The 18,379-nt window shown below is 45.5% G+C and overlaps 1 pseudogene; it reads right to left on the bottom strand.

Annotated features, from left to right (window-relative positions):
• Nucleotides 1-1,812: 1,812 nt before the first annotated feature.
• Nucleotides 1,813-2,234, bottom strand: LOC126952462 (40S ribosomal protein S18-like; annotated as a pseudogene).
• Between the last annotated feature and the right edge of the window lie 16,145 nt (nucleotides 2,235-18,379).

Genomic DNA, 18,379 nt, shown 5'->3' with positions numbered 1-18,379 from the left:
CTATGCTGCCCAGGCTGGAATACATGTATTTATTCAAAAAGGAAGAAAATTCTCAAACTGCCTTTGCAAAAGTCATAATAACAGAGAAAATTATGACCGTGAAAGATATCAGATCTAACTGACCCCATCTTGCTTCTAACCTCTAAACTGTTCTTCCTTCCTGGGCGTAGGCCAAACTAGCTTTGGGAAGGAATTTAGTGTATAGTTAATATAATAGCCTTTCCTAAAAGGCTAAACTGTTCTTGTAAAACAAAAGAAAGCCACCAGCCACCAAGTCAAGATGAGAGGGTCTAGAATTCTAAATATTACCAGCCATTATTCCAGAGGTCATAAGATTTGCAACTTCCCCAATTACTCTTGAAGGTAACATCATTACTGTGAACCTGAGATTGAACTTTTGAGGTATCTTTTCAGGATTTTGCATTTCTAACATCCAGATGGCCCTACCTGGACTTGCCAGCAAGTTCTGTGGCCCCCACCCAGGAACAGACCCAGCAGAGGAGAACAGCTTCAACTCCCTGTGATTTCATCCCTGAGCCAGCCAGTCAGCACTCCCAATTCGCTGGCCTCCTGTCCACCAAATTATTCTTTAAAACTCTGATCCCTGAGTTTTGGGGGAGACTGATTTGAGTAATAATAAAACTCTGGTCTCCTGCACAGCCAGCTCTGTGTGAATTACTCTTTCTCTATTGTAATTCCCCTGTCTTGATAAATTGGCTCTGTCTAGGCAGGAGGCAAGGTGAACCCCTTGGGTGGTTACAATTCTGACATGCTGCAACATGGATGAACCAAAGACATATGCTAAGTGAGGTAAGCCAGTCACAAAAGGAACAGTATTGTATGATTTCACTTATAGAATCAGCAAATTCATAGATACAGAAAGTAGACTAGGCCAGGCATGGTGGCTCATGTCTGTAATCCCAGCATTTTGGGAGACCAACGGGGATGGATCACTTGAGGTCAGCAGTTCAAGACCAGCCTGGCCAACATGGTGAAACCCTGTCTCCACTAAAAATACAAAAATTAGCTGGGTGTTGTGGCAGGCACCTGTAATCCCAGCTACTCAGGAGGCTGAGGCAGGTGAATTGCTTGAAACTGGGAGGCAGAGTTTGCAGTCAGCCAAGATTGTGCCACTGCACTCCAGCCTTGGTGACAGAGCAAGATTCCATCTTAAAAAAAAAAAAAAAAAAAAAAGAAAGAAAGAAAGAAAAGAAAGAACAGAGCCAGGTATGGTGGTGTGCTCCAGTAGTCCCAGCTACTTGCAAGGGTAAAGTGGGAGTGTAACTACCTAAGGGGTTATAATATCATGTCATCTACAGAGACAACTTAACTTCTTCCTTTCCAATGTGGATGCCCTTTATTTCTTTTTCTTGCCTAACTGCTCTAACAAGGATGTTGAATAGAAGTAGTGAAAATGGGCATTCTTGTCTTGTTCCTGATCTTAGAGGAAAAGCTTTCAACTTTTCCCTGTTGAATATGATGTTGACTTTGGCCTTATCATATATGGCCTTCATTGTGCTGAGGTGGATTCCTTTTATACCTAATTTGTTAAGAGTTTTTATGAAGAAAGCACAGTGAATTTTGTCAGGTGTCTTTTCTGCAAATATTGAGATGATCATATGGTTTTTGTCCCTCATTCTGTAAATGTGATATATCACATCAATTGATTTGAATATGTTGAGCCATCCTTGCATTCCAAGGATAAATCCCACTTGATCATGATGAATGGTTCCTTTACTCTGCTGTTGAATTCTAGTTGCTAGTATTTTTTGGGGGTATATAAACTATTAATTAACAGACAAGGCCCCAGACTTATTTCTTCTTGGACATACCTATGGTACGGACCTGATGGCCAATGGTCTTGGTGTGCTGACCTTGGACACAAAAGTCCCAGAATTGGTGCAGCCCTTTATTGACCCAAATCTTCTTTAGTTTCTCCAGACCATTGGCCAGGTCCTGGCTATAGTTTCCATCATGTACATCCTCCTGTCTATTCAAGAACCAGTCTGGGATCTTGTACTGGCATGGATTCTGCAAAATGGTGATGACATGTTCCACCACATCCTCAGTGAGCTTTCCTGACCTTTTGGTGAGGTCAGATCTGCTTTCCTCAATGCCACATGAGCATATCTTCGACCCACACCCTTAATGGCAGTGATGGCAAAGGCTATTTTCTGTCACCCCTTGAATACTCACAAAATGTGCTGGAACCTCTCAAGGATCACTGAACACATGGTGGCAGCATAAGCAGCAGTCTGTAGGACTCTGGTGTAAGAGTAGCTTGCTAGAATTGTGTTGAGGACTTTTGCATCTATGTTCATTAGGGATATTGGCCTTTAATTTTCTTTTCTTGTAGTGTCCTTGCCTGCTCTGCTATAGGAGTAATGCTAGTCTCATAAAACAAAAGGTTTTATCTTTTTTCCCAAAAAAATTCCTTTTCTGATAAAGTGTCATTGCCTTTTTGCCCCAAGTCTGGCTCCATCAATGAAATAATAAACTCTGAAGCTGATGTCACTACAATGCTCCCAGGCACTTTAGGATATTTGACATTTTATTTAGGAGACAGTTTCATTTTTCTACTGTGCGATTACAAAGAAATCATTTTCCATGCAGCATACTTGCTCTCAATCGAAACACTCGGATGTGATTTCAAAGCCTTGACACAGACCTGGTGGGCTGTGGATTTCCAGGACGGGCTGACTCTGGACACTGTAGCCCCCTGGGCCTCCCAGATGTGTGTGTGTGTGTGTGTGTGTGTGTGTGTGTGTGTGAGAGAGAGAGAGAGAGAGAGAGAGAGAGAGAGAGAGAGAGGGAGAGAGACTGAGCAGTGACTGTCAGCCCTGATTCTAGATGCTGGGTGGCAGCCCCCAGATCCTAAAGGGAGGATCTGCTGACCCCAGAATTCACCCAAGCTGGAGAAGCTTAGCTTTTGGATGCTGTGCAGTCTTCTTGCACTTTTCTTCTGTATGCTGTGTAGATCCACATGTGATCTCTAAGGACTGAATTCTGAGGGATGCCAGCAGTTCAAGGAGACTAAAGTATCAACAGTTTACCATGTGCCAGAGAGTGCTAAGCAACTGTGTGAGTTTCCTCGTTTAGTTCTCCTAAGGACCCCATGAGGTAGGGACTCCAGTGCTCTCTCTTTTTAGCAAGCCTGTGCATTGAGCTTCTCTTTGGTTTTCAATTCCCACAACCATAGTTTTAAGTCAAGACTTCCTCACTGGAACAACAGGCATAGAAGCGTTTGTGTCCCCTGACTCCTGGATATTGCTTTGAGGAGTCTGACCCAGCATCTGATGTGTGCTTGGCTGTGCCGAGACAGAAACTTTTAACTGTGGACATAGCAGAGGCTGGTCTCTAGGCTGGGCACCATGCAGGTGACACTCAAATGACAGAGTAAATAAAGGGGATTCTGGGGATATGTATTCCTGGCAATAAATGACACAGAAAGAGTCACTGTAGGAAAACATGACTCCCGCCAGACTGCACAAAGGGTGGAAAGAGGGAAAGAGAAAGGTGTGTGCTTGATTCTCCCTGAGAATTGGAACAAGACAAAAATGCCCACTTTCACAACTTCTACTCAACTTGGTACTGGAAGTCCTACCCAGAGTCAGACAAGAGAAATAAATAAAGGTCATTCAAATTGGAAAAGAGGAAGTCAAACTGCCACTGCTTCCTGATGACGTGATCGTATACCTAGAATGCCCTAAAGACTCTTCCAAAAAACTCCTAGATCTGATAAATGAATTCAGTAAAGTTTCAGGATACAAAATTAATGTACACAAAGCAGTAGCTGTGCTATACACCAACAATGACCAAGCTGAGAATCAATCAAGAACTCAATCCCTTTTACAACAGCTGTAAAAAATTAAAATAATAATAATAAAATACTTAGGAAAATACTTAACCAAGGAGGTGAAAGAGCTTTACTAGGAAAACTACAAGGCACTGCTGAAAGAAATCATAGATGACACAATCAGATGGAAACACATCCCATCTCATGGATGGGTAGAATCAATATTGTAAAAATGACCATACTGCTCAAAGCAATTATAGATTCAATGCAATTCCCATCAAAATACCATCATCATTCTTCACAGAACTAGAAAAAAAAATCCTAAAATTAATATGGAACCAAAAAAAGGTACACATAGCCAAAGCAACACTAAGCAAAAGGAAGAAAGCCAGAGGGATCACATTACCTGACTTCAAATTATACTACAAGACTATAGTCACCAAAACAGCATGGTACTGGAATAGAAATAAGCAGATAAACCAATGGAACAAAATAGAGAACACAGAAATAAAGCCAAATACTTACAGTCAACTGATCTTTGACAAAGCATACAAAAACATAAAGTGGAGAAAGGATATTCTATTCAATAAATGGTGCTGAGAAAACTGGCAAGCCACATGTAGAAGAATGAAACAGGATCCTCATCTCTCACCTTATACAAAAATCAACTCAAGATGGATCAAACACTTAGAATCTAAGACCTGAAGACATACAAATTCTAGAAGATCATATTGGAAAGACTCTTCTACACATTGGATTCAGAAAAGAATTCATGACTAAAAACCCAAAAACAAATGCAACGAAAACAAAAATAAATAAATGGCACCTAATTAAACTGAAAGGCTTCTGCACAGCAAAAGAAATAATCAGCAGAGTAAACAGACAACCCACAGAGTGGGGAGAAAATATTCTCAAATTATGCCTCTGTCAAAGGATAAATATCCAGAATCTACAAGGAACTCAAATAAATCAGCAAAAATAACAATAATAATAATCCCATCAAAAAGTGGGCAAAGGGCGTGAACAGACAATTCTCAAAAGAAGATATACAAATAGTCAACGAACATATGAAAAAATGCTCAACATCACTAATTATCAGGGAAATGCAAATTAAAACCACAATGTGATACCACCTTACTCTGCAAGAATGGCCATAATTAAAAAATTAAAAAAACAATAGATGTCAGCATGGATTTGGTGAAAAGGGAACACTTTTACACTGCTGGTGAAAATGTAAACTAGTACAACCACTATGGAAAACAGGGTGGAGATTCCTTAAAGAAGTAAAAGTAGAGCTACCATTCAATCCAGCAATCCCACTCCTGGGTGTCTACCCAAAGGAAAAGAAGTCATTATACGAAAAAGACACTTGCACACACATGTTTATAGCAGCACAATTCACAACTGCAAAAATACAGAACCAACCTAAATGCCCATCAACCAATGAGTGAATAAAGAAAATGTGGTATATTTACAACATGGAATACTACTCAGACATAACACTAAGTGAAATAAAAGCCTTTGCAGCAACTTGGATGGAATTGGAGGTTATTATTCTAAGTGAACTAACTCAGGAATGGAAAGCCAAATATCGTATGTTCTCACTTACAAGTGGGAACTAAACCATGTGGATGAAAAGGCCTAAGAATGATGTAATAGACTCCAGGGGGAGTTCAAGGAGGAAGGGTAGAAGGGGGATGAGGGATAAAAGACCACGTATTGTGTTCAGTGTACACTCGTGGGTGATGGGTGCACGAAAATCTCAGAAATCACCACTAAAGAACTTATCCATGTAACCAAAAACCACTGGTTCCCCAAGAAACTATTGAAATAAAGTAAAACTTTTATTTTTATTTTTAGAAAAAGAAAGGTGTGTGCTAGGAGGAAGGCACCAGATTAAAGGCGTGTGAAGGGGCTGGCAGGCTGGGCTTGGAGGGGGAATGGAGCCTCCAGCTCTCAGCAGGGCAACAGTGGAACCACCTGGATGGCGGGACAGAGAGGAGCTCACAGCTCGTCCTGGACCCCATCCCCAAAAGAAAATGTCCCACCTGCTCCTTCCAAGATGCAGGGGGCCTTTGTGCACAGGGCTTTGTGGGCTCTGTAGAGGTAAAAGTATCGAGTTTTTGCACCTCCCTGGAAATTCTCTCACAACTGCCACTGTATGCCCCGGTGTCAGCCGTCACCAGCCAGGATGGAGACTCATGCCCCAGGCCAGGTCCCAGACAAGTTTGTGGCTAAAGAAATTTCACATTTCTTTAGTCTGTCTCTCTATCTAAAGTAAAGGGAAGAAGGGAGGCCCTTTGAAATATCTAGAAATATCTGAGCTAAATGTATGGGTAAAAATTCCTTTCACAAAATGCTATTTTTCAAAAGGAAGCAGGGCGTCTATTTTTCACCAAGATGGGTATTTCACAGCACTTTGGGATGTTCATAACACTTTCTTGCTTTCATTTAGCCCAAGAGGCTGAAAAAGAGACAGAACTGAATGAATTTGCCTTGCTTATTCTTCCCTGAAAGATGGCAGACAGCAAGTTGCTGCTTGGCATAAACCCAAGACCTGTGTGATTAAATAATATATAACCATGGGGAGCCAGCAGGCACATGAATTGGTTTTCTAACAAGTGCACTTTCGGCCAAGAGGGTTAGCTGAGGTGCCTGCTCTCTCTCTGGAGCCAGACCAGCAGCCTCGGGGTTTTCAAATACAGCCACTGTCTGCCCCAGGCGTATTCAAGACAGGGAAAAAAATGCACATTTAAAGGAGTCCAAATCTTATGTAAAAACAAGTCCACAGGTCCAACTGGAATGGTCCTTCCAAAGAGGGAGAACATCAATTTAAATATTTGATTTGTATCCAAATCCATTTCATCAAAGACCTGGCACCCAGAACAGTCTGCCGACCCATCTGAGAAAGAACACAGACATTTCTGGTGTGCCTGAAAAGTAGCCTCAGCTCCCCAGGCCGCTGGAGCCAACAGCCAGAACTGGCTCTGAGTTTGGGGCATCAGGTTACCCAGTCCCAGTATTACACAGGCAAGTCTGGCTGAAACTGGAGCTGCCCCAACCCTTGCTTCACGCTGGCTTTGGGGCTTGAGCTTCCTCAGTCACAGCCAAACAGGGCCTGAGGCTGGGAGCTGGTGGGCTGGGAGCTGGGGCCCCCTTGGTTCTAGCTTCCCTGTGCTTTCTGCTGCTCTCTCTGGATCCTTCAGTGGAAGATTTTCGAATGGTCCGGCCAAAGCCCAAGACAGCCACTGAATAATCGGCTGCAGTTTGCAAAGCCATTCCATCTTGCAACTGGTGTTTTCATTCAGAATTTTCTGGAATTCCAATCCTCTCCCACCGCCCTCCATGGTAGGTTTGTTTTTTTTTTAAGTCTTCACACTTGGAAGGTACTTGGGCCTCTGAGGTGAGGACATGGGAAGGACTCAGATCTGCCTCCCCACTTTGGAAGGACACCCAAGACACAAAGGGACCCAAGGGAGGGCAAGGTGGAGCGCCCCAGCTGCTTCTGGGAAAAGACCAGGCCATAGACATGGGAGAGCAGGGAGCACCCCAAATCACAGCACTGCTCGACACGGCTGTTCACCTGGAGAGCAAGATGCCAATCATGAAAAAGCAGAGCACGAGAAAAAGCCAAGTCATCATGCAGACAAGTCTCCCTCCCTACCACGCCTGGCGCACAGTGGATGCCCAATAAATGTCAGTTCAGTCGAATTGCTTGTTGACAAGATTGCCTCACTGAGTACCAACTTCCTAACTCTCTTTTTGTCCATTGGAAAGGTCAAGTTATGTGTATTTCATGGACTGTTCCCAGCAACTCTTCTGACACTTTCTAAAAAACAGCTTTGCTGATCAAGACCATTAGGGATATTTTGTCCCAAATATTCAAAAATGCATGTCAGGGGGGAAAACTAACTCCATAGAAATCTTTCTTTAAAACAAATTTATTTATTTATTTATTTATTTATTTATTTATTTGAGATAGAGTCTTGCTCTGTCACCCAGGCTGGAGTGCAGTGGTGTGATCTCAGCTCACTGCAACCTCCACCTCCCGGGTTCAAGCAATTCTCCTACCTCAGCCTCCGAGTAGCTGGGATTACAGGTGTGCGCCACCACATCCAGCTAATTTTTGTATTTTTAGTAGAGAAGGGGTTTTACCATGTTGCCCAGGCTGGTCTTGAACTCCTGACCTCAAGAGATCCACCCACCTCGGCCTCCCAAAGTGCTGGGATTACAAGCGTGAGCCACTGCGCCTGGCCTAACAATTTATTTATTTAAATTGTGGTAAAAGAACGGAAAATTTACCATCTAAATCATATTTATTTTTATTTTTTTGAGACAGTCTTCCTCTGTTTCCCAGGCCGAGGTGCAGTGGCACGATCTCGGCTCAAGCAATCCTCCCATCTCAGTTTCCTGAATAACTGGGACTGCAGATGCACGCCACCATGCCCAAAAATGTTTTGTGTTTTTAGTAGAGATGGGGTTTCAGCGTGTTGCCCAAGCTGGCTTGAACTCCTAGGCTCAAGCAATCCACCCACCTTGGCCTCCCACAGTGTACCATCTTAACCATTTTTAAGTGTGCATTTCACCAGTGTTAAGTGCTTTCACATTGCTGTGCAACCATCACCACCATCCATCTCCAGGTCCTTTCCATCGTCCCAAACTGAAATTCTGTCCCAGTAAACACTCATTTCTTACTCTTCCTCTCCCTGTTCCCTGGCAACCCCCATTTGTCTCTGCGAAATTCACTCCTCTAGGAACCTCACATAAGGGTAAAAAATTGTTTTTTAATTTAGAAAATATCTTGTGGCTAAGGAGACAATTATCAGCTAAATCCACAGATTTGACATTTCTGTTCCATGAAGCCACAGTGACACAACCTCTGGTGTTCCAGGGTGACCAGTTCTTCCTTTGGTCACCGTTCCTGAGGGAGTGAGAGCCAGGATGCCTCAGGGTTTGACACAGTCTCTGGGCAGGCTCCATGCTCTCCTGGAGGTTTAACTCAGTGTGCTTGATGTGGGGCAACCTGGACCCCAGGCGGACATGCATGCTCGGCCAGTGGCTCTGTGACCCCACCTTTCATCCCTTCCCTCCCTCAGTCCACGCTTCCCTCAGCCTGTGCCCTGCTCAAGTCCCTCTTGAGCCTGGAGACTCTTTCTCCATCCAGCTCCTGCCCACAGTCAGCCCCTGGGCTACCCCATGTCGCTCCCTCTCTCCAGGCCTGCAGCCGGCCCCTTTCCTCTCCCCTTGTTCTTATCAAGCACATCAATGACTTCCCAATGCCAAGTCCAGCAGGCCTGTTATAGGCTGAGCTGTGTACCCTCAAAATTCGCTGTTGAAGTACTAACCTCCAGCATCTCAGAATGTGACTATATTTGGAGATAGGCTCCTTACAGCGGTGATGAAGTTAGGGCGAGGCTATCAGAGTGGCCCCTAATCCAGTAGAACTGGTGTCCTCATAAGAAGAGGAAATTTGGACATAGACAACACTCAGAGCAAGGAGTGAGCGTGTGAGGACACGGCAGGAAGGTGGCCGTCTGGAGCCAACAGAAAGGCTTCGAGAGGAACCAGCCCTGCCCACCCTTTGCTCGCGGACTCCCAGCCTCCAGAACTGTGAGAGAGAAGGTGTCTGTTGGTGAAGCCCCCGGTCTGTGATACTTTGTTATGGCAGCACACAAACAAACAAATACTAAGCTCCTTCTGGTCCTCGTCCTCCTTGTCCTCCCCTCTCCCTGTGCTTGCCTCCGGGTGCTGGTGCTCTGAGGCGACCCCTCCTCTCTGTGCCTGGCATTCCTCTCTCACAGTCCCGGCATCACACACGCCCTCCCCGAGCCTCAGCTGGGTGTGCTAACTGCTTGCCAGACATTCGCTTAAGACTGCTTCACAGGCAAATCCAAGTAGGCCAGGTCAAAACAGAATGCGTGGCCCTCTTCCGCCACACCCAGTTTCTTCTTGTTTCCGGTGTCACGGACTCCTCTTCCCTTCAACCCTAACCAATCAAACACCGTGTCCTGATGATTTTACTTCAAAGGCATTTAACAAAATCCCCTCAGTGATTCCCTGTCACAGGATGAGATTCTAGCTCATCCATCTGGTATAGAAGGCCCCCCTCCAGCACCCCCACCACTCCCCACCACTCCGTACCCCACACCCCGGCTCCTGGAGGGTTACGCTGTCTCACATTCTTGGACTGTGCCTGGTCTGAAACACATTCTCCCTTTTTTTTTTTTTTTTTTTTTTTTTTTTAACCATAGCCTCTCTCAAACGTTTATCTTCTAAGACCCAGCTCGGGCATGACCTCCTCCAAGAAGGCACCCCTGAATTCCCGGGCTGGGTTGAGTGCCCCTTCTTGATGGGTGCCCTCATCATCGTCATCACCAGGGTCTTGCCATCATTGTTACAGTTATACAGCAAAATCATGTACTGAGCAATGGTCGTGTTGGGCACAGGTTCAATCTCATTTTACCCTTACAACAGCCCTGTGGAGGAGGTACTATGCTATCCTCAGTTCACTGCTGAGGTGACTGAGGCGCAGAGAGGTTCAGCCACTTGTCCAGGGTCATAGTCTATTACAGCATTATTCATCGCCTTTGTATCAAGACCCCATCTTCTAATCTCCTCCTCCTTTGTATGGCCTGCGATGGTCTGAATGGATGTGGTCCCCCCGAAACTCGTGTGTTGAAACCTAATGGTTAATGTGATAGTATTAGGAGGTGGGGCCTTTGAAAGGTGAATAGGTCATGAGGGTGGACCCCTCATGAATGGGATTAGCGCCCTTATAAAAGAGGCTCCAGGGAGCTCCTTTGCCCCTTCACCATGCGAGGACACGGTGAGAAGGCACCATCTGTGGTAGAGAAAGTGGGGCCTCGGCAGGCACCACATCCACCAGCGCCTTGATTGTGCACGTTCAGCCACCAGAGTGTGTGTGTGAATAGCACATTTCTGTTGTTGATAAGCCACTCCATTCATGGTATTCTGTTGTAGCAACCCAAACAGACTAAGACACTGCCCTCGAGAACAGGAGCCACATCGAATTTATTTTTGGATCCCCAAGGCTCAGCGTAAGTAACATGATAAGGAATTGTTGCCATGAAGAACTGAACAGAATAGAATGGAACCTCTCACAGGCCACCTGGTCTGGCAAAGGCAAGACACCAGCTTCCCAGCTTCAGCTCCTGCCCTATGCCCAGGACTGGCCTTAGGTAAGAGTCGGTCCGCACGGAATCAGTTCTGTAAGAAAGGAACCTGCCTCCATGTGAACATCTTTCCTGTCTGCTCCACCAAGGTACACTTCTCTTTAAGGGAGAGAACACCCTCATTCCATAAGTCAAAGTGAAGATTCAAAAGAAAATACGGCTGGTCCCCGCCTTTCTCTGCTTGGCATTTTGCAGTTTTATCCATTGGCCAGTTTGTTGGTTTGAAGACCTACCCTTCCCTTTATCAATCAATTCCAGAATCAGTAATGCTTTATTCTTTTATAAACAAAGAATGCATGCGTTGTTGAGATGTACATATCATTACATGGAAATCAGTCTGCTGAGAACTATTCTGCTTTTGATTATTTTATATGGGGCAAAAAGAGCAAGTGAGGATGCCAATGAGAAGAGGTTTTTGTTTTTGTTTTTGAAGTGCAGTCTCACTCTGTCGCCCAGGCTGGAGTGCAGTGGCATGATCTCGGCTCACTGCAACCTCCACCTCCAAAGTTCAAGCAATCTTTCTACCTCAGCCTCCTGAGTAGTTGGGATTACAAGTGTTCTCCACTACACCCGGTTAATTTTTGTATTTTTAGTAGAGATGGGATTCTGTCATGTTGGCCAGACTGGTCTCAAACTCCTGACCTCAAGCGTTCCACCCGCCTCAGCCTCCCATAGTGCTGGGATTACAGGCATGAGCCACAGGGCCCAGCCAGGAGTGTTTGCTTTAAATACAATATAATGCTTCGGCCTGGGTGTAGTGGCTCATGCCTGTAATCCCAGCACTTTGGTAGGTTGAAGCAGGCAGATCATTTGAACTCAGAAGTTTGAGATCAGTCTGGGCAACATGGTGAAATGCCATCTCTACAAAAAATACAAAAATTAGCCAGGCATGGTGGTGCGTACCTGTAGTCCCAGCTACTCAGGAGGCTGAGGCACGAGGATCATTTGAACCTGGGAGGTCGAGGTTGCAGTGAGCCGAGATGGCACCACCGCACTATAGCCTGGGCAACAGAGAGACACCTGCCAACCAACCAATCAATCAATCAATTAAGCTTCAATCAGTAGGAGCTTTTAAAAATCAACTGAAGGCCGGGCGCAGTGGCTCACGCCTGTAATCCCAGCACTTTGGGAGGCCGAGGTGGGAGGATCATGAGGTCAGGAGATCGAGACCATCCTGGCCAACATGGTGAAACTTCGTCTCTACTAAAAATACAAAAATTAGCTGGGTGTCGTGGAGCATGCTATAATCCCAGCTACTCGGGAGGCTGAGGCAGGAGAATCCAGGAGGCGGAGGTTGCAGTGTGCCTAGATCATGCCACTGCACTCCAGCCTGGGTGACAGAGTGAGACTCTGTCTCAAAAATATATATATATATATATATGTGTGTGTGTGTGTGTGTGTGTGTGTGTAATATATATACAGAAAAGCTACTGACCCTGAGTATAGCTTGATGAATTGTCACAAAGTAGGCACACCTGGGACACCCAAATCAAGAAAGAGAACATTACCAGAGCCATCCTCCCCACAAGCACCATTCCCCGAAGCATTAAGCAGCTCACTGACACTGGTTCTTAATACCATAGTTAGTTTGGCCTGGGTTTTAACCTTGTCTAATGTAATCATGCGGTATGAATTCCTCTGTATCTGGCTTCTTTTGTTCAACACATTGATGAGATTCATCAGCTGGGTTTAGCAGTTGCTAATCCACTTTCATTACTATAAGAATTCATTTGTAAGTTTATTAAAATGTATTTAGGCATTCTCCTGGGTTTTTTAAAAATTAACTTATTATTGTTATTTGTTTTAGTGACAGGGGCTTGCTCTGTCACCCAGCTGGAGTGCAGTGTTGAATCATAACTCACTACAGCCTCTGACTCCTGGGCTCAAGTGATTCTCCTGCCTTAGCTTCCTAAGTAGCTAGGACCACAGGTGTGCACGACCACGCCCAGGTAATTTTCAAAATTCTTTGTAGAGATGGGGGTCTTACTATGTTGCCCAGACTGGTCTCGAACTCCTGGGCTCAAATGATTAGCCTCCCAAAGTGCTGGGATTACAGGTGTGAGCCACAGCGCCTGACCAGCCATTCTGCTGTTGATGGACATGTACACATCACTGGTGAACACGTTTTCACGTTTCTTTTGGGTCTATGCCTAGGAGTGGCATTTCTGGGTAGTGGAGTATGCTGGTGTTAGTAGATACTGCCAAAGAGTTTTCCCAAGTGGTTGTGCTATTTTACATTCTCACCATCTGTGTATGAGAATTTCAGTTACCTCACATTCCTCCCAGCACTTGATGTTAACAATCCCTATAGTTTCAGCCATTCTGGTAGGTGAGTATTTGTTTCTCACTGTGGTTTTAATTGGTTGATGCCGTATGAGGTTGAGCATTTTTAATTTTCTTCTTGGCCAATTGCATCATTTTTTTCTTTGTTCCTTCCCTTCCTTTTCCTTCCTTCTTTTATTGTTTCTTTCTTTTGTGAAGCAGCTGTTAATTTCTTTTTCTTTTTACAATTAATTAAATTATTTTATTATTTTTAACTCTGGTTTTATATCTACTCAGCCATCTGAGTAGCTTGGATTGCAGGCAGGAGCCCCTGTACCCAGCTCCCATTTTTACCAGTGTGCAGTTCAATGGCATTAGGTACATTCATGTTGATGTGCCACCATTACTGCCATCCATTTCCAGCTGTTTATTTCTTTGGCTCTCTCTCTTTTTTTTTTTTTCTATTGAATCATCGATCTTTTCTTACTAGGTTGTAGGAATTCTTTATATATTCCAGATATGGGTCTTTTGGCTACTGTATATTCCTTTTTACTTTCTTACTGATGAAAAGAAATTCTTAATTTTACTATCTAATGTAACAATCTTTTTCTTTTGGGTTAGTGATTTTTGTGTCTTGTTGAATAAATATTTATGTATCTCTTACAGAGCTTTTAAAATCTACATCTGCCTACTAAGCTCTACTCTTCTGAGTTTTGTTTTTCCATAACCCCAATAAATCTCTTGTGTGAGCCCTTCAGTGTCCTGACGCCTACACTGTGCTAGGAAATGAACCAGGCGCCACCACAGATGTTCTCTCCTATTTTGTGGGGAAATTATCTTCATCATGACTTGCCCAAGCCAGAACACCATATGTACACTGGAAAATTTCCATGGCTCCCCAACATCTGGAACCCTTCCTGCATCGGAGGGGGATCGGATTGATGCAGGAGTGGGGTCAGGGGAGTGCCCATTCCCAGCCCCACCCGCATCCCACAGGTGCGGGACTTGGAGAACGGAGGTGTGGTGTCCTTGAGCAGAGCCAGGCCAGGGCAGTGGTTCTGCAAACAGACTGAGGACATAGATGAGTCTGTTTGCATTGCCATGGGCTGCAGGGGTGGCAGAAGGTGGGAGAGAAGCGAGTAAAGGAGAGATCCAGAATGAAGAAGAGCAGAGCACCAGGAGCAAAGCCGTAAGAAAGGAAAGAGAGAGAAGTACCTGGTTTAGCAGCTCAGCACCACAGGGATGAGACAGAGGTTGCAGGGATTGGCTCCAACACCCCCCCACCACCCCCGCTGCCGCCCCGTCTCTGGTTTTTGTTGTTTTGGCGTCGGGACTGGCTAAGAGTCCCAGATTGTACAGAGCCTGACCAGGAAAGGTAATGAGCGCCCTGCAAAGCTTGGAGAGGGGAAGTCAGGACTGTCCTGTGGGCAGAGGTTCCAGGGCACGTGAGCCAAGTTGGGGTTGTGGTTAGGGCCAGGCCTCCCAGAAGGGGCCCAGGCCAGTCTTCCCTGTCCTCCTTCCTCCCCATCTCTCTCTGAATTGAGAATTTTAAACAATCAGTGAAAGGCCCACCCTCCAAAAAGAAAGTATTTGCCTGCTGGGCTCAGAAACGGTTTTAGAAGCGGTTTGCAAATCTTTGTATTGTGGCAGAAAGCAGATCAGTGGTTGCCTGGGGTGGGGCAGAGTGGGAGCGGCAGGAGGGAGGGATTGCAGAGAAGCACAGGAAAATACTTAGGGGGGACGGACGTGTTCACTGTATGGTGATGGTTTCATGGGTATATACGTCCGTCAAAACTTGTCAGATTCTACACTTTGAACACAGTGTTATCGTATGTCAATTGCCCCTCAGTGAAGCTGTTAACATCCCCCCAGCACACACGCATGTGCTCACACACATACACCCCACGCGCGCACCTACACACACCCCCCCACAGGCACACACGTGCGAGCTCTGGCACAGTCTGCAGGGCAGTGGTTCAGGTTACACTTTAATTGCACAGTGCGCACCTCTCCGCAAACCTCCCTGCTTGCAGGAGCCATGGATCTTTTGTGTCCTTGTCACAAGACAGACAAACCAACACTCAGACGGCCTGACTCTGTGGCTGCAGTGTGACTGTGATACTACTTAAAGTTCAATATTCCAGGATCCGGGAAGGCCCGAGCTGAGGAGAGAACTGCCAGGTGCACAGAGCAGGGCAGACTCCTGAATCTGCATCTATCTCATCCCCACGACCCTTCAACCCCGACGATCACTGAGCTTGTGGCTTGAACTTCATAATCTGCAAGGCTCACCCCAGGATCCCTGTCCTCACAGGCAATGGGAATGTCTTTTTTCCTTTTTCAGGGGAAATTTAAAAACGGAGAATGAAGGGTTCGGGGGTTAACACACCAAGGGAATGAACCATATCTGGGGCCCCCAGGACAGAGCTGAGGATTGTGGTTCTAATGATCACCACACACCTCTAGAGAACAAGAATTACAGGGAATTTTCTTCTCTCCAAACAGTGTGTTTATGTAATAGTTTCTCACTGCAGGAGGCTTTAAAGCTCCAAAGAATATTTCTAGTGATACAGAAAAATAAAAAACAGTGGTGACTGTCACACTCACAGATTGCTACCGGCAGACATTTACAGCAAGGCATAAAAATCAACAGATTATCTTTCCTTTTACCGAACGACGGTAGCCGACTACTGACCTGTGCAGCCTTTTGCAGGAGGCCCGCTGGCCCTGGACCATTGACTCTGCCTCTCACGGGCTCTCTGCTGATCAATCGTTCTTGCTGGTGGCCAGCTGAGGTCTTCAGTGGGAATCGGGGCTGCTGGGGTGCGATGGGTCCCCACACTAGGAACACACCTCATCAGCACAGGGCTCTCACCATCTCTGAGCACCAGCTCCAGAGGAAAAAGAGAGAGGAGCAGTAAAGCTGAGCCCCAAAGCAAAATGTTGGAAAGGCTCCCGCTCCCCACTCTTAGAAACACCTGGCGATGGACCCTGAGTGACCGAGGGCCTGGGGAGGAAATTGTTTGCTTCATAGTAAAATCTAAAAAGCTCTTGTGATACGTGGGTGAACGCCTCTAAAACACAGAACATCCAGCCAGCAAGCCGGAGGCCTCCCTCAGGTGAACTGAGATCTTTTTACGGGGCGGTGGACATGGTCTCGCTCTGTCGCCCAGGCTGAAGTGCAGTGGTGTGATCACAGTTCACTGCAGCCTTGACCTCCCAAACTCAAGCAATCTACCCACCTCAGCCTCCTGAGTAGCTGGAACTACAGGTATGCACCACCACGTCTGGCTAATCTATTTTTATTTTTTATTTTTGGCAGAGATGGGGGTCTTACTATGTTGCCCCGACTGGTCTTGAACTCTTGGCCTCAAGTGATCCTCCTGGCCTTGGCTTCCCAAAGTGCTGGGATTACAGGCATGAGCCACCATGCCCGGCCCAGATCTTTAAATAGGAAGAAGGGAAACAGAGCTGATGTTCATATCTCCGAGGGCATCAGTTTCCAAATATTCAGGCAAAACCCCTTGGGGAAACTTGAGACAGGGACAAGCAGCAGCTATCTATAGTTATGTTTTGTAAGAATTAGTCATGTAAACATGTTTGTAACAATTAAAACATTTCCCCAATTGATTTGAAAAGTAAAAGTTTCTCATAATCACACCCACTAGAGGTAATTAGTGATGATCAAACCGAAAGTTGGGTGTCTTATCTGTGCTGACATAACTGTCCCTCATCATGGAAATCGCCAAGAAGTTGCTGCTGGGGATAATGAGTGCCAGGCACCAAGCTTGAATCAGGAGTGATGGCACATATTCCAAATGAACTGCATTCCTGAGTTTAAGACAGTGAGTAGCCAAAGTTTATATACCAAGATTTTGTCTAAAAACTTACCTAATTTTATTTCACCCAGGAGCTCAACAGTGACAGCTTGGCTAGCAAGAATACCTGTAATAACAGACATATGACAAGTCTACAAATTGCTTCTAAAATTCAAGGGGCAAGAAACATCACATTTACTTATTGTCACAGAAAGAGAAAGCCCAAGAGCTCATGACACACCATTACCCTGGGGTCTATAGAGCCCAAAGGATGAAAAAGGAGAGAATGCTGTTCTTGGATGTGGCTTAGTTGCTATGAAATCTCTGTTCCAGCCCTTACTAGGGGGTTGACCTTACGTAAATTATATAACCTCTTTTGGTCTCAGCATTTTCATTTGAAAAATGGGGCTGATTGTAATTCTCATCTAAGACAGTAATAAATATTCATCATCATCATTGCTACATGTTCTCTTAAAGAGTTGCACAGTGTGGGCATAAGATCATTTGTACATCCAATCCCACATAAAGGGACATTTAAATGCAGAGAATAGACTATTTTAGCAAGCGGTTACAGGAGGTGAAGATGAAAATTTTGTCTGAGACCCCATCTATATCAATGTCTATGTTTGTATTTATATCTCTCTCTCTCTCTCTCTATCAATCTATCTATCTCTATATCTATCTGTATATTTATCAAAAGTGAGCTGTGAGAATGACCACCGTGGTTGTATTAGTTGTCCATTGTTGAACAGCAAATTACCCCCAAACTCACACTTTCTGGAATGAAAATCCAGCTGTAGCTTGGCTGGATCCTCTGTCTAGAGGTCTCTCCAGGGCTGCGGTTAAAGGGTGAACCGGGCTGGACTGGGAAAGGATTCTCTCCCAAGCCCGCTCCTGTGGGCACTGGCAGGACCGAGAGGCTTGTGGGTTGTTACACCGAGTGCCTCAGTTCCTCACCGGATGTTGGTGGGAGGTCGCCCTCTGTCCCTTGGCTCATGGGCCTCTCCTCAGGGCACCTCCCAGCATGGCAGCTGGACTCTCCCATAGTAAGACAGCCAGAGGAGGCAAAAAGAGAACATGTGTGCACCAGCCGCAAGTCACAGTCTTTTACAGCCAGATTTCAGAAGTGACTGTTTTGCCATGTTCTGTTTGTTAGAAGCAAGTCAGCAGGTCTAGCCCCACATCATACACGGATGTGAAGAGCAGGAGGTCGGGATCACTGGGAGCCAGTTTAGAAGCTGCTGACCACACTTCCTTCTCCTTCTCCTTCTTCTCCTCCTCCTCCTCTTCTTCCTCCTCCTCCTCTTACT

This window comes from Macaca thibetana, chromosome 4, assembly GCF_024542745.1.
Source record: "Macaca thibetana thibetana isolate TM-01 chromosome 4, ASM2454274v1, whole genome shotgun sequence".
NCBI lineage: Eukaryota > Metazoa > Chordata > Mammalia > Primates > Cercopithecidae > Macaca > Macaca thibetana.
Note: the sequence above shows the minus strand (reverse complement) of the source record. Positions and strands in the feature narration are given on the sequence as shown.